Below are 17,209 nucleotides of genomic sequence, written 5' to 3' on the forward strand. Positions count from 1 at the left end.
AGATTTGGCCCCCGTTGTGTGTGTGTGTGTGTGTGTGTGTGTGTGTGTGAGAGAGAGAGAGAGAGAGAGAGAGAGAGAGAGAGAGAATATTTTACATATATGCATATATATATATATAAAATTTATTAAATATAAAAAATATATTTTTTACACATAAAATGTTTTTTTATTGAAATAATCACGATTTTAAATGTGATATAACACAGTGTTCAAAAAATTTTTAATTAAATTTTTTAATTAAATTTTATTAAAGAAAATTACTTGAAATTTTTTACATTAAGAATTTAAAGGCTCCTTATTCTCTTGTAGAAATTTATCACTACGCCAAATAATCACTTATTTTGAGTATTTAAAATACTATAATATACAGTAATTTAAGTATTCGAAATAAAAGTGATTAATTACTCGAAATAAGTGATAAATTGGCGTTACTAGTAATAAATTTCTATAAGGGTTGAAATAAAGTATAAGAGATAAATAGGCTATATGTGAGCCGTATGCGAAATGTGAGATGTAAGACGCATATTAAAATTTAATTTTTCGATATAACTTTCAAAAATGTACACGAGGTACAAAAAATTAGCTTGGACATTTGTAAGACTTAAAATTGGGATTAATTCTCAATTCTATTAATTAAATTTCGATATAACACACCTTACATCCGCGCACGGCTCACATATATATAGACCATTTATTAGTGCAATTTTTAAGTTCCTTATTTTTCAAAGTTCACCTTTTTACGTTATCAAATATTTTTACGTTTTCAAGAATTTTATATTTTTACTTACCGCAGTTTCTTATCCAAATGTAAAATCTTTTATCGCAGTCTATAAAAAATTGAAACAATTTACAATTTTATGATATAATATTATTATTATTACAATTTCTATATATATGCACATCTGTCAAATATCGTGATTTATTTCACATTATTATTATCTATTTTAATAAAAAAAAACAAAAACACTTGCAACAATAAAAAATAAACCGCCTGCCGCGAACGGAAAATGCCAAGAAAGCACGCAATTTCCGCGAATCTCGTAATTTTTTTGAAAAATCAACAATTTCAACGAAATTGTAAATTCTTCAAATCACTGCACAAGTATAATTCACAATAATAATTTTCAGTAACTACGATAAAAAATCGTATACTGAAAACCGCAAACGAAAGTGCAATGGGAGTAAGAGTAAAGTCTGTGATAAAATTAATTGGCAATAGAAAATTAATAATTTTCAAATAGAAAAATTTTGAAATTACCGAGGATTTACAAATAATAAAGTAAAAATATTAAATAATTTATGTGACTTTGTATAGTGAACACATCAACTTGGCGGAATCTTGACTACTCATCAATTTAAGTAAGCAATTCTAAACACAATTAAGATCTTTCACATAAAAAAAAATAACTTATTAATATAAATTAATATACCAAAAAAATAAAAATATACTTAGACAATCACGGTGAAATATACTGCAATGACGAACTTACTCGGAAATATCCTTGATGATGGGGACTAACTTTTTGATGCTGGATAACATCTAATTGTTTTCAATTCTCATATCAAGCGGTTCTGACGATAATTTTAACTAATAATGTTCAAAAGAATTGATGACGTGGAATGGGCCGTCAACCTGTTCTACTAACAACAGGGAACTCGTTTACATGTTTTTTGACATAATCAAAAAGTTTACCATCTTAACTAAAAAATGGTTAGCCGATTAGAAAAAATATCTAATTTAATAAATGTTATAAGCGTAACCCAATTTAAATTCATCGACTTATTAAACCAAAATGTTCATTAAAAAATAGACTCTAATGCGTAATATGTCATAATTTTTCTTAAGAGAATTTTTATTGTTTTTATATTTACTGAAGAAGGCTGAGGTAACAGCCGAAACGTTTTATTATTTTTATTATCATTGTATCTACTAAGAAATAAATCAATTATGTGTTGACATTACATCTCTCACTAATTTAATATGCTCGTTATAGTTGGCCCTGTCTTTCTAAATCTTAATTTTATAATATCACACGAGTCTTGTCTTTAAATATCTAATTGTTTTCCTTATTAAATTTAAATAATTTATGTTTTCGAATTTTGCTCGCGGAGAGGATCTTTAAAACAAGATTTTTAGAAGAGAGGACCTTTAAAATATAAACAGGCAAAAACGTTGGAAAAATTAAAGCGCGCGTTTAAACAGATAAACGCAATGAAATAAATACGCAATTGTTTTTACTTATCGCTGTAAGCTCACAAGCTTCTGACGTGCTATACACTTTTATATAATATATACAAGGTGTCCGGTAACTAACGGACCAATGATTAAGGGCGGATTCTCTGGCTAATTTGGAGACGATTTTTCCTTAGCAAAAATGTTGAGAAGTCAATAATTTTCGAGTTATAAGCGATTGAAAAAAATAGGTTTTTTGAAAACTAAACGTTTTGGAGTTAAAAGTCTAACATAATTACATTCTTCAGTTAATTTCAGGTAGAGTTTACTATAATAAAATTTTAATTTAAGGCTTAGTTATAAAGATACATAATGACAAAGATTGGAAAGTTGTAAAAAATGATGACCTTTTTCGACATTTTTGCTGAGGAAAAATCGTTCCCAAATTGACCAAAGAATCCATTTGTAATCATTGGTCTGTTAGTTACCGGACACCCTGTATATTGGACACGAGTTTCGTTTGTTTCAGATTCTCGAGAGTTGAAGTAGGAACATACGAGTATCATATATCGTTTGTGACTTGCCGAATGAAAGCAAGACAGAGAGCAAACGAGATGATGAGCTTAATAGCTCATAATGTTATAAATAAATAAATAAAAAATTATAACCTGACCTACTAGTTATTGAATCTTTTTTTAATAAAATGTTTCATTATTATTATCATCTAAGTCTAAGTCGTTTAATTACTTTTTAGTTTTTTAATAATTAATTTAATTTATTCTAGTCATTTTTATATGAGAAAAATAATATCACGTATACGTTTTATAATGAATTAATATATTTCGGGAATCGAATTATATATTCTTAATAATATAAAAGTGTTCAAAAATTATATTTGACTTTTAATTTTAATTATTTTATAGCAAAGAGTTCCGAAATCTCTTACACACATAATGGGGATTTTTTTCATCCATATAATTCGCAATTAAGTATATATGTTAATTATTAATTTTAATAAAATAAAAATTAAAATTAAAGGTCAAATATAATTTTTAAACACAATAAATATATTAAATTAATTATAAAACGTATACCCATGATAGTATTTTTCTCGTACAAAAATAATTAGAGTAAATTAAATTAATCATAAAAGATTAAAAATTAATTAAAGAATTTAAACTTATATTTTATATAATAATAATAAAACATTTTATTACGTCAAACCGTCGTGAAATAATTAAATAAAATTTGCTAGTTACGTCAAAGTCAAGTTTTCTAAGCTTATAAAACATTTTATTAAAAAACAGATTCAATAAATATAAGTACATGTTATATATATACTTATATTTATTAAATCTGTTTTTTTTATAAAATGTTTTATTATTATCATATAAAATATAAATTATTTAATTATTTTTTTATTTTTTTATGAGTAATTTAATTTATTCTAGTTATTTTTGTACGAGAAAAATACTATCACGGGTATACGTTTTATAACAAATTAAATATATTTATGTTCAAAAATTATATTTGACCTTCAATTTTAATTTTGTATTTTATTAAAATTAATAATTAACATATATACTTAATTGCGAATTATATGGATGAACAAAATCCCTATTATGTGTGTAAGAGATTTCGGAACTCTTTGCTAAAAATAATTAAAATTAAAAGTCAAATATAATTTTTGAACACTTTTATATTATTAAAAATATATAATTCGACTCTCGAAATATATTAATTCATTATAAAACGTATACGTATTAGTATTTTTCACATATTAAAATGATTAGAATAAATTAAATTAATTATTAAAAAACTAAAAATTAATTAAACGACTTAGACTTAGATGATAATAATAATGAAACATTTATTAAAAAATAATTATAATAGATCAGGTTAATATTTTATTTATTTATTTATTTATTTATTTATAACATCATAAAATTCTGTCCTTTCCGAAATACGCGAACGCTACGAAAAGATAAATCTCGTACATGCCGCCGGACGAGTTCATGAGCATGAGACGCTCTTATCTTGGGAACGTATTAATAGTTACTGCATTGACCACTACTACGATATGGCGCTGAAATCAGTGAGAAATGCTGGTCTCTCCTTCATCCAGACCTTTGGCGATCTGTCTATTAATCTGTGGTTTGGCCATAGATTAATAGACAGATCGCCAAAGGTCTGGATGAAGGAGAGACCAGCATTTCTCACTGATTTCAGCGCCATATTGTAGTAGTGGTCAATGCAGTAACTATTAATACGTTCCCAAGACACAGATTAAGGGTCGACAGGTCGGCCGGCCAAACTCCGAATTGATGTTGGAGACCTCGCGCGGTGACAACGCGAAACTCCGATTTCAGTGTTGCCAACGCCGAGAAACCAATTCTCGGGTTTTATGTAGTGGTGCATGTCTGTACACGTACATACACTATTGCATTGCTCACGCGGACGCACCGTAGAGAGACAAGGACCGATAATTACGTGTTCTCCTTGTTCCTCTATCGTGCCGGTATTCGCGAGATACGGCCTGAAAATGCTTTCTGGCCTTCCGTAGCAGAAGGCAGTAGCGTAGCAAGGCTAATAAGTACCTACTTTTTGTAAATTTTATATATGCTTATGCACATATGTGCGTATATATATATATATATATATATATATATATATATATATATATATATATATATTATATAAGGGATATGTTGATTATTCTTGATTTCTTTTTGATTATTGATGCTATTGTATCATTTGCTCCAAATACTTATAACGTGAAAGAACGTTGAGTAATGTATAATCAATGCAAGGATGTTCAGTATATCATCCAGTAAATTAGAGTTCAAATATTTCAATATCAATTTTTTTATTATATATATATATATATATATATATATATATATATATATTAAAATATAGAAAAATGATAAAAAAATATATTTCAGCGATTTAACAATTTTTTAATATATTGAAAATATTTTTACTACATACACTATATATATAAGTGTAAAATAATTCAGAAAATAAATTTAAAAATAAATTTAATAAAAATCTACATACCAGCTGTGTGCATGTGTGCAATTGATTTATTACTTGAAATTTATTTACGGAATTATTTTGCATTTATATATTTATAGTGTGTGTAGTTGTAAAATATGATTAAAATATTTTCAATATCAAATTTTTAAGTTTATCGCCTATATACAAATATATTTCTATGATTTTTCATATTCCAATATATTATAAAAAAATTGATATTGATATATTTGAACTCAAGTTTTTTACGTGATTAAATATTCTTGCATTGAGCCATCATACGTTACTCGTAAGTTCTTTCACGTCATAAGTTATTATGTAGCAGAGAGAAAGAAATGAGAGTTATACAATGTAACATCAATAATCGGAAAAAATCAAGATAACGGTTGTCATATCTGTGTATATATATATATATATATATATATATATAAACTTATATATTATATATATATATAATATTTCATTTATTTATAAAATACATTTTCAATTCATATTCAACCTGAATGATATTTTCTATATGCTTATGCTATCCTCCGATCTATCCCTAACAAATTAGGAAGTGTAATTGCATTATTATCATCAATTATTATCTTATACTTTTTACCTCTAATTTCTATAAAATTTAATTCATTATCATTTTATCCTTTAAATCAATATTTATTTTGAATTTTCATTAATATTTTTATTCTATTAACATGAGCAGGAGCTCAACCTATTGAAATACCTTTTATCATTATTAGACAAATTTTATCATTATGTTACTTTCTATATTTTATCTTATTACCTTTCCTAATAAAAATTTGAGATTTAATTATTTTTAAATAAATATTAAAAAATTTATCATTATAAATAAATTTAAAATATTAAAAATAATTATATTTAATACTTAAATTTTTTATAAATTACTATTAAATTAAGGTAATGATCTTGAATTTAAGTTTATGTTTTGAAAACATATTAAAGAAATTTTAATTTTTTATTAACTTTTAAACATTTAATTCTTTTTACTAAATTATTATTTATAATATAAATTTAAATCCAAAAATTAATAAAATATAAACTAAAATTATTGGTAAAATAATTTTCCAACATAAATATATTAATTCATCATATCGTATTCGAGGAAGTATTCCATGTATAAAAATTACTATTCTACATAAAATATTAATTAAAATAAAAGTTAAAATTATTGAATATTTTAATAAATTTCTAAATATATAAATTCTAATTAATCTAAAAAAAATAATTATTCGATATTCAGATAAAAAAATTAATGTAAACCCACCCCTAAAATATTCAATATTAAACCCTGAAACTAATTCTGACTCACCTTCGATAAAATCTATAGGACTTCGATTTAATTTAGCTAAAATCCTAATAAAAAATATAATAAACAAAGGATATAAAACTACTATATATCATAAATAAAATTGATAATTAATAAAATCAAAAAAAGAATATCTCTCTCTTATTAATATAATAACTAAAACAATTAAAATAAATCTTACTTTAAATGATAATATTTGTGAAACTGATCGTATTGCCCCTATTTTTGAATAAATCGAATTAGCTGATCATCCCATAAAAATTATAACATACCCTCTAATAGTTATAAAACAATTATTAATAAAATAGAATAATTTAAAAAATAAATATTAGTAATGTAAGGAAATACTAATCATATTATTATTAAAACAAATCTAATTATAGGACATAAAAAAAATTATAATTAGATTTATATACATAAAATAATTCTTTATTAAGTAATTTAATAGCATCACTAAAAGATTGAAATAATCTTATAAATCCCACTTTATTAGGTTCTTTACGAATTTGTACATATCTTAAAATTTTTTGTTCCAATAAAGTTAAAAAAGCTACCCCAACTAATATAATTAATAACAAAATTAACAATCTTAATATATTTAACGCACTATAAAAATATAATCTTAAATTTTGACAAATTATTACTTGTATAATTTTTTTCTATTATACATCATTTAAATTCTAAATTTAATACACTTAAATTCTGCCAAAGTAATTTTATTTATTTACATATATTTAATCAATTAAATTTATTCATTAAAAAAAATATAATTTGAAAAAAAGTCCTTTCGTACAAAATTTTCTTAATTTTATTATAGATAGAAACCGATCTGGCTTACACCGATCTGAACTCAAATCATGTAAAATTTTATTAGTCGAACAGACTAAAATATTAAACTTCTTCATTTAATTTTTATTTTAATTCAACATCAAGGTCGCAATCATTTTTATTAATATAATCTTTCTAAAAATATTACGCTGTTATCCCTAAGGTAATTAATTTTTATAATAATTATTATAAAAAAAAAAAATTTCTTAATTTAATAATCAATCCTTTATAAAAATTTCATTAATTAATGTTAAAATTATCTTTAAATTAAAGTTTATTTTATTTAATTATCCTCCCAATAAAATATAATCATTAAAATAAAATTTATTTCCTTAAATAAATTTAAAAATTATATTAAATTCAATAGGGTTTTCTCATCCCATAATTTCTTTTAAGAATTTTAACTTAAAATTTAAATTTTAAATCTACAAATTGAAACAGCTTTAATTTCATCAATTCCTTCATTCCAGTTTTCATTTAAAAAACAATTGATTATGCTACCTTTGCACAGTCAATATACGGCGGCGAGGGAAAAAGCACGGAGCAGAAAGAAGGGGAAAGGAGCAAAAAACCAGGGGGGGGGAAACAAGGAAAGGAAAAGGGGAAGGGAAGAAAAGAAAGGGGCCGAAGGCGGGAAGGAGAGAGACAGAGAGAGGGGAAAGGGAAAAAGGGCGAGAGAAGGAAGAGAAAGAGACGGAGACGAGCAGGAGGGAGGAAAAGACGGAAGGGAGGGAAAAGAGGGGGGGAGGGAAGGAAAGCAAAGGGGCAAAGGAGGAGGAGAGGGAAAGGAGAAGAAGCCAGGCCAGAAGAAAGGAGGAAAGGGGGAGAAAAAAGGGGGAAAAAGAAAAAAGAGGGGGCGAGGGAAAGCAGGGAGAGGCAGAAAAGAGGGGAAGGAGAAGGGAGAGGGAAGCCCAGAAAGGGGGGACAGAAAGGGACGAAGGAAAGGGGAGGAGGAAGGGAAGGAAGGGGAAAGGAGGGAGAGAGAAAGGAAAGGGAGAGAAAAAAAACGAGAGAGCAGAAAAGGGGAGGAAAAGAGCGGGGGCAAAGAAAGAGGGAAAAGAAGGGGGAGACAGGAACGGGAAGAGGGGAGGGAACGCAGGGGAGGCCGAGAAAGGGAAAGGAGGCCAAGAAACAACAAAAGGGAAGAAGCCCGGAGACAAAAGGGACAAGGAAGAAAAGGGACGGGGAGGGAAGGAAGGAAGGGAGGGGAAAGGGGCAGGGACAGGACGGAGAGCGAGAAGAGGGAGGGAAGGGGGGGAAGACGGCAACAAGGCAAAAACGAACGCGAGGGAAGGGGGGAGGAGAAGGGGAGGGAAGGAAAAGAAGCACACACACAAAGCAGAGGAAAGGGTGCAGAAAGAGTGAAATGTAATTTTTTTTTAATTTTAATAAATCATATTAAATCATTAATCTTTTCCATGTAAATAAAATATTTTTAAATAAACTAAAATTTTTTTTTATTTTAAATACATTTTCCAATATATTTACTTTGTTACGACTTTTCTTACAAATCATAATTAATAAGAACGGCAGGCAATTTGTACATAATTTAAATATAATTCAACTTATAAATTTTTATAAATTTACATTTAAATCCTTTTTAAATAATAAATTTAAATATAATTTACAAAAAAAGTATTTTTCAATATAACTCATCTAAATCTTAATAATTCTACATTTTGATTTGAATTTAATTTATAATATAAATTTATAATTAAAATCTCTTAATTTAATTTTCAACAATATATAAAATATTTATATTAAGTTAATCCATTTGTGAATTATCAAATTACTCAACAAGTTTTTCTAATATAATAAATTACCGCCAAATTTTTTATTTTTAATGCTTTACATTTAATATTTAATTAATTTTATTTTTATTTAAATAATAGGGTATCTAATCCTAATTTCTTTTTAAACTTAATTAGAAATAAATTTTCCAAAATAAATTTTTTTTATTAACTAAAATTATTACAATAAAAATAAAATATCGACGGCAATCGGAGCCTGTGCGGATGACATGCACAAAATTAATAAATTAAAATGAGATCTCAAATCAAACTCATTTATTAAATTCTAAACGTTTCGACCCACTTCGGGTCTTCTTCAGTAGCTGCAAAATACAAAGAAACAAAAATAGAAGATAATCGGTACAATCAGAAAATTATAAAACTCGTATACATACAATCCGCAAATAAATTAAATATCATTCTCCTCCCTATTCAAACCGTCCGGCCGTCGGAGTGTCTCCCTAACGGTGACCATCGTCAGGAAGGAAGCAGAGCCGTGACTCCCTTACCAACACTAATCAACATGGTATAAATTAAACGTAGAACAATTCATAAGAATTAAAAATTAAAAACCGGGAAGAACACTCACCCCGACAGCAAAAACAGAGAGAAGACGATGCTACACGTGACACATCACTCTAACGACTGTGCGGTATTCTACCTCGACACAGTCGATACATATATACGCAAAAAACAAATATAAAAATAAAATATGAAAATAAAAATAAAAATAAAAACAACTAAACTAATCGGCACTCATGTCAAAAGTCTAACAAAAAAAACCCGGCTATGTAAAATCACAAAGCTAGATTTTGGTAAATTTTTCTATTAACAGATCAAGATTCTCATTTAATTTATCAGTGTCGCTATGTAAATTTAAACTATTCCTCTGACGTTTTATGTGGATCATTTCGGATATCAAACGTTTACCTAAAAAAGGCTCCTCGTCTAAGACTTTTACATCCTCCCAATTAAATTCATGGTTCAATAATCTATGTTCCGATATGACTGATAATTGTGACGCGTTTCTTTTTATGTTGTTGCGATGTTCTTTCATCCTAGTTTTCAACAATCTACCCGTCTGCCCTACGTACGACGCATCACAATCCATACAATCAATTTTATAAACTACATTATTATGGAGTTCCCTTGGTAACTTATCCTTGTGTACTTTAATGAATTTACGGAGACTGTTAATTGCTGTATATGATGGAATGACATCCAAATCACGTGTAATGTCCTCGATTCTCTTCGATACATTATTAATATACGGAATATTAAAGTACGAAACTTTTTTCTGCGTTGGAATCTTGTCATTGCATATATTTGCTCTATTGTTATGCAACTTATTATTATAGCGGAAGAACAACTTTTTTAACCGCGCTTGCAAAGTATGAAATATCAAATTGAGAGGATAATTATTAGACAAAAGAACTCCAATCATAGACTCAAAGTTACCTTTATGGAATTTCGGATGAAATAGCCAAAAAACTCTATCTATGAGGCTGATAATGGTGCCTTTTTTATGACAGAGAGGATGCTGCGATTCAAAATTTAAATATCTACCTGAATACGTCGGCTTATGAAACAAATCAAACTCAATGTTCCCATTATTTATAATAATGGTGACATCTAAAAAATTCAATCGGTTGTCAACCCCCTCCTCCATGGTGAACTGCAATCTAGGATGGAAAGAATTGAAAGTGTTTAAAACTATTTTAAGCATGGAGGGTGGGGCCGCCAACGCGATATCGTCAACATATCTAAAATAAAATGGAAATGACAATGGAATCGCAGCAATCGCTCTACTCTCCAAATCTTGCAACGTGATATCCGCAATGATCGGTGAGAGGGGGAAACCCATAGGTGTGCCAAAAGTCTGTTGATAACATACATTATTAAACATAAAATAAGTCGAGTTCATAATAAAACGAATTGCCAATAAAAATTCATCTCGTGGAATAATACACTCTTTTTCAATAAACCCCCATCTGTTAATTAAACTATCAATAGCCATATCCAATGGTACGTTGGTGAACAATGATGCAACATCTAGTGAAACTAGCTTCACATCACTATCCACACATAAACCATTTAATTTGTTCACTAATTGAAAACTATCAGAAATAGCCGAATCAGGTTTCGGAATTGCACGGTTGCGATGAATAGAGATATGTACATGGACAAAATGTGTGATTTGCTGACTGACCGGGATACTTATACTGTTGTTAAAAAAGATCCGACTAGGAACCTAATTAATCAATTACACGGAATTTTAATGAGATGGAAAACGAAGAATTACATTTCTTCAACAACATATAAATCCTTGAACTGCACGGACGGAGTTTTACCGAGAGCGTATGGTCTGCCGAAGGTGCATAAACCGAATTGCCCTTTACGTGTCATCGTGTCATCTAGGAATACACCTCTTTATTACTTGGCAAAATTTTTACATAAGATAATATATAAGGCAATTCCGAAACCTGATTCGGCTATTTCTGATAGTTTTCAATTAGTGAACAAATTAAATGGTTTATGTGTGGATAGTGATGTGAAGCTAGTTTCACTAGATGTTGCATCATTGTTCACCAACGTACCATTGGATATGGCTATTGATAGTTTAATTAACAGATGGGGGTTTATTGAAAAAGAGTGTATTATTCCACGAGATGAATTTTTATTGGCAATTCGTTTTATTATAAACTCGACTTATTTTATGTTTAATAATGTATGTTATCAACAGACTTTTGGCACACCTATGGGTTTCCCCCTCTCACCGATCATTGCGGATATCACGTTGCAAGATTTGGAGAGTAGAGCGATTGCTGCGATTCCATTGTCATTTCCATTTTATTTTAGATATGTTGACGATATCGCGTTGGCGGCCCCACCCTCCATGCTTAAAATAGTTTTAAACACTTTCAATTCTTTCCATCCTAGATTGCAGTTCACCATGGAGGAGGGGGTTGACAACCGATTGAATTTTTTAGATGTCACCATTATTATAAATAATGGGAACATTGAGTTTGATTTGTTTCATAAGCCGACGTATTCAGGTAGATATTTAAATTTTGAATCGCAGCATCCTCTCTGTCATAAAAAAGGCACCATTATCAGCCTCATAGATAGAGTTTTTTGGCTATCTCATCCGAAATTCCATAAAGGTAACTTTGAGTCTATGATTGGAGTTCTTTTGTCTAATAATTATCCTCTCAATTTGATATTTCATACTTTGCAAGCGCGGTTAAAAAAGTTGTTCTTCCGCTATAATAATAAGTTGCATAACAATAGAGCAAATATATGCAATGACAAGATTCCAACGCAGAAAAAAGTTTCGTACTTTAATATTCCGTATATTAATAATGTATCGAAGAGAATCGAGGACATTACACGTGATTTGGATGTCATTCCATCATATACAGCAATTAACAGTCTCCGTAAATTCATTAAAGTACACAAGGATAAGTTACCAAGGGAACTCCATAATAATGTAGTTTATAAAATTGATTGTATGGATTGTGATGCGTCGTACGTAGGGCAGACGGGTAGATTGTTGAAAACTAGGATGAAAGAACATCGCAACAACATAAAAAGAAACGCGTCACAATTATCAGTCATATCGGAACATAGATTATTGAACCATGAATTTAATTGGGAGGATGTAAAAGTCTTAGACGAGGAGCCTTTTTTAGGTAAACGTTTGATATCCGAAATGATCCACATAAAACGTCAGAGGAATAGTTTAAATTTACATAGCGACACTGATAAATTAAATGAGAATCTTGATCTGTTAATAGAAAAATTTACCAAAATCTAGCTTTGTGATTTTACATAGCCGGGTTTTTTTTGTTAGACTTTTGACATGAGTGCCGATTAGTTTAGTTGTTTTTATTTTTATTTTTATTTTCATATTTTATTTTTATATTTGTTTTTTGCGTATATATGTATCGACTGTGTCGAGGTAGAATACCGCACAGTCGTTAGAGTGATGTGTCACGTGTAGCATCGTCTTCTCTCTGTTTTTGCTGTCGGGGTGAGTGTTCTTCCCGGTTTTTAATTTTTAATTCTTATGAATTGTTCTACGTTTAATTTATACCATGTTGATTAGTGTTGGTAAGGGAGTCACTGCTCTGCTTCCTTCCTGACGATGGTCACCGTTAGGGAGACACTCCGACGGCCGGACGGTTTGAATAGGGAGGAGAATGATATTTAATTTATTTGCGGATTGTATGTATACGAGTTTTATAATTTTCTGATTGTACCGATTATCTTCTATTTTTGTTTCTTTGTATTTTGCAGCTACTGAAGAAGACTCGAAGTGGGTCGAAACGTTTAGAATTTAATAAATGAGTATGATTTGAGATCTTATTTTAATTTATTAATTTTGTGCATGTCATCCGCACAGGCTCCGATTGCCGTCGAGATTTTATTTTTATTGTAACACAATAATTCGAGCCGAGATTAACAGTTTTTTTATATTAAAATTATTACATTTCACTATAAATAAAATTAAAAAAAAATATTTAAATCTCCTTTTTATATTCTTTAAATTATTAAAATTATTTATTCTTATCATCAGTTTAACCGCAATTGCTGGCACCTAAATTTATTAATAATATAAATAAAATTATCTATTATAATTTTTATTAAAATAATTATTTTAAATATTAATTAATCATTAAAAATTATTTAAATTTTTAAAAATTTTTTTATAAAAATTTATTTATATTCAAATTTTATAATTAATTTATAGAAAAAAAATTATTTCCCTACCTTATTCACTAATTTATCATATTTATCTAATTCATTTATTTTTTAATCAATATATAATTTAAATTAATATTAAATTTAATAAACATTTAATTTATATATTGACTAAAAAATAAATATGACATTTCCTACCACATTCACTAATTTATCATATTTATCTAATTCATTTATTTTTTTATTTATTTATAAAATACATTTTATAAATAAGTAAAATATTATACAGACAATTTATTACATAAATTTTTTTATAAATATAATAAATTATTTATTATATATATTTTTATTTAATTATTTATATAATAATTATATTTTAATATAAATTACGCACACGGATAAGAAATATTTTACATTTGCTCATCCCATATAAAAATATAAAAGTAATGGAAATTAAATTTTACATTAATTTATACTAGTATTATGAGGTAGTTAATACATGAAAATCATATAAGATGAATTCTGTACATCGATTAGCATAATATGATTACAAGTCAATAAATGATTTTGCTAATATATTATTTTGAATAAAAATTAAAAAAATATAAAAACAAAAAGAATGATTAATAAATTTTCTTCATTCTTTGTTTTCTTCTTCTATTAATTATTTTTTCTATTATTTGAATAAAAGATGTATCGTGTGTAATAGATTAAATAGATAGATAATTTATATAAATATATAATTATACGTTTTGAAATTTATATATATATATATATATATATATATATATATTAATTTCAATATATACATATATATAAATTATTATTTATCTATTACATACGATACGCCTTTTATTCAAATAATAGAAAAAATAATAGAAAAAATAATAGAAAAAAACAAAGAATGAATAAAATTTATTTATTTTATTTTTATTTGTTTTTATAAAATTTTTATTCACAATAATATATTAGCAAAATCATTTATTGCGACTTGTAATCATAATATTACGCTAATCGATGTACAGCATTTATCTTATAAGATTTCCATATGTGTTACTACTTTACAATACTATTATAAATAAATGTGAAATTTAATTTACATTACTTTTATATTTTTATATATAATGAGCAGATGTAAAATATTTCTCATTCGTGTGCGTAATATATTGGTTTTTGTATTTATACTGATTTTACACATATCAAATGCAAGAGAGACAAAGATAGAATGATACTCTCTCCTTGTCAAGCTGTCAGTATGTTACCACGAAAATTTCCCCATGAGTATAGATCTAGTGAGATTTGTTCATCCCAAATATTACATAAAAAGAAGTTACGTAGCTTCGTGAAATATTTTTTAATATATTCTTTATATAATAAAGCAGGGAGACAAAGAGTCAAATTTTGCATTATTGCTCTTAAAAATTTATAATATATTAAATACGATCTCGTGGCTAACCCAACCTTACCCGCTGCTAGCTGCGCATCTTCCCAAGTTATATTATGAATTTTATATTTATCTTTTTTCCAAAAAATCGATCTTTGTCTCCCTGCGGACAATCCTACTGATTAAGAATATCGTAAATTTAATAAGATTCATTAAGTATTTTGGCTAATATATGGGATGAACGAATCCGTAAATCCCGGCCGGCCGATAGGCGTCTCCACCATGTCGCCTGTCGACCCTTAATAGACAGATCGCCAAAGGTCTGGATGAAGGAGAGACCAGCATTTCTCACTGATTTCAGCGCCATATCGTAGTAGTAGTCAATGCAGTAACTATTAATACGTTCCCAAGATAAGAGCGTCTCATGCTCATGAACTCGTCCGGCGGCATGTACGAGATTTATCTTTTCGTAGCGTTCGCGTATTTCGGAAAGAACAGAATTTTATGATGTTATAAATAAATAAATAAATAAAATATTAACCTGACCTATTATAATTATTTTTTAATAAATGTTTCATTATTATTATCATCTAAGTCTAAGTCGTTTAATTAATTTTTAGTTTTTTAATAATTAATTTAATTTATTCTAATCATTTTAATATGTGAAAAATACTAATACGTATACGTTTTATAATGAATTAATATATTTCGAGAGTCGAATTATATATTTTTAATAATATAAAAGTGTTCAAAAATTATATTTGACTTTTAATTTTAATTATTTTAGCAAAGAGTTCCGAAATCTCTTACACACATAATAGGGATTTTGTTCATCCATATAATTCGCAATTAAGTATATATGTTAATTATTAATTTTAATAAAATACAAAATTAAAATTAAAGGTCAAATATAATTTTTGAACATAAATATATTTAATTCGTTATAAAACGTATACCCGCGTGATAGTATTTTTCTCGTACAAAAATAACTAGAACAAATTAAATTACTCATAAAAAAATAAAAAAATAATTAAATAATTTATATTATATATGATAATAATAAAACATTTTATAAAAAAAACAGATTCAATAAATATAAGTATATATATAACATGTACTTATATTTATTGAATCTGTTTTTTAATGAAATGTTTTATAAGCTTAGAAAACTTGACTTTGACGTAACTAGCAAATTTTATTTAATTATTTCACGACGGTTTGACGTAATAAAATGTTTTATTATTATTATATAAAATATAAGTTTAAATTCTTTAATTAATTTTTAATCTTTTATGATTAATTTAATTTACTCTAATTATTTTTGTACGAGAAAAATACTATCATGGGTATACGTTTTATAATTAATTTAATATATTTGTGTTTAAAAATTATATTTGACCTTTAATTTTAATTTTTATTTTATTAAAATTAATAATTAACATATATACTTAATTGCGAATTATATGGATGAAAAAAATCCCCATTATGTGTGTAAGAGATTTCGGAACTCTTTGCTATAAAATAATTAAAATTAAAAGTCAAATATAATTTTTGATCACTTTTATATTATTAAGAATATATAATTCGGTTCCCGAAATATATTAATTCATTATAAAACGTATACGTGATATTATTTTTCTCATATAAAAATGACTAGAATAAATTAAATTAATTATTAAAAAACTAAAAAGTAATTAAACGACTTAGACTTAGATGATAATAATAATGAAACATTTTATTAAAAAAAGATTCAATAACTAGTAGGTCAGGTTATAATTTTTTATTTATTTATTTATAACATTATGAGCTATTAAGCTCATCATCTCGTTCGCTCTCTGTCTTGCTTTCATTCGGCAAGTCACAAACGATATATGATACTCGTATGTTCCTACTTCAACTCTCGAGAATCTGAAACAAACGAAACTCGTGTCCAATATACAGGGTGTCCGGTAACTAACAGACCAAGT

General features: G+C 27.0%; 1 long non-coding RNA gene across 1 annotated transcript; it reads left to right on the top strand.

The window, feature by feature from the left end:
- Positions 1–341: 341 nt before the first annotated feature.
- Positions 342–2,845, top strand: LOC146722492 (uncharacterized). The gene is made up of 2 exons (XR_014925162.1): positions 342–1,359; positions 1,454–2,845. It is a non-coding gene; the product is annotated as an uncharacterized LOC146722492 (long non-coding RNA).
- The last annotated feature ends 14,364 nt before the right edge of the window (positions 2,846–17,209 follow it).

Source organism: Nylanderia fulva, unplaced genomic scaffold, assembly GCF_048542155.1.
Source record: "Nylanderia fulva isolate GAGA-0341 unplaced genomic scaffold, ASM4854215v1 Scaffold31, whole genome shotgun sequence".
Lineage (NCBI taxonomy): Eukaryota > Metazoa > Arthropoda > Insecta > Hymenoptera > Formicidae > Nylanderia > Nylanderia fulva.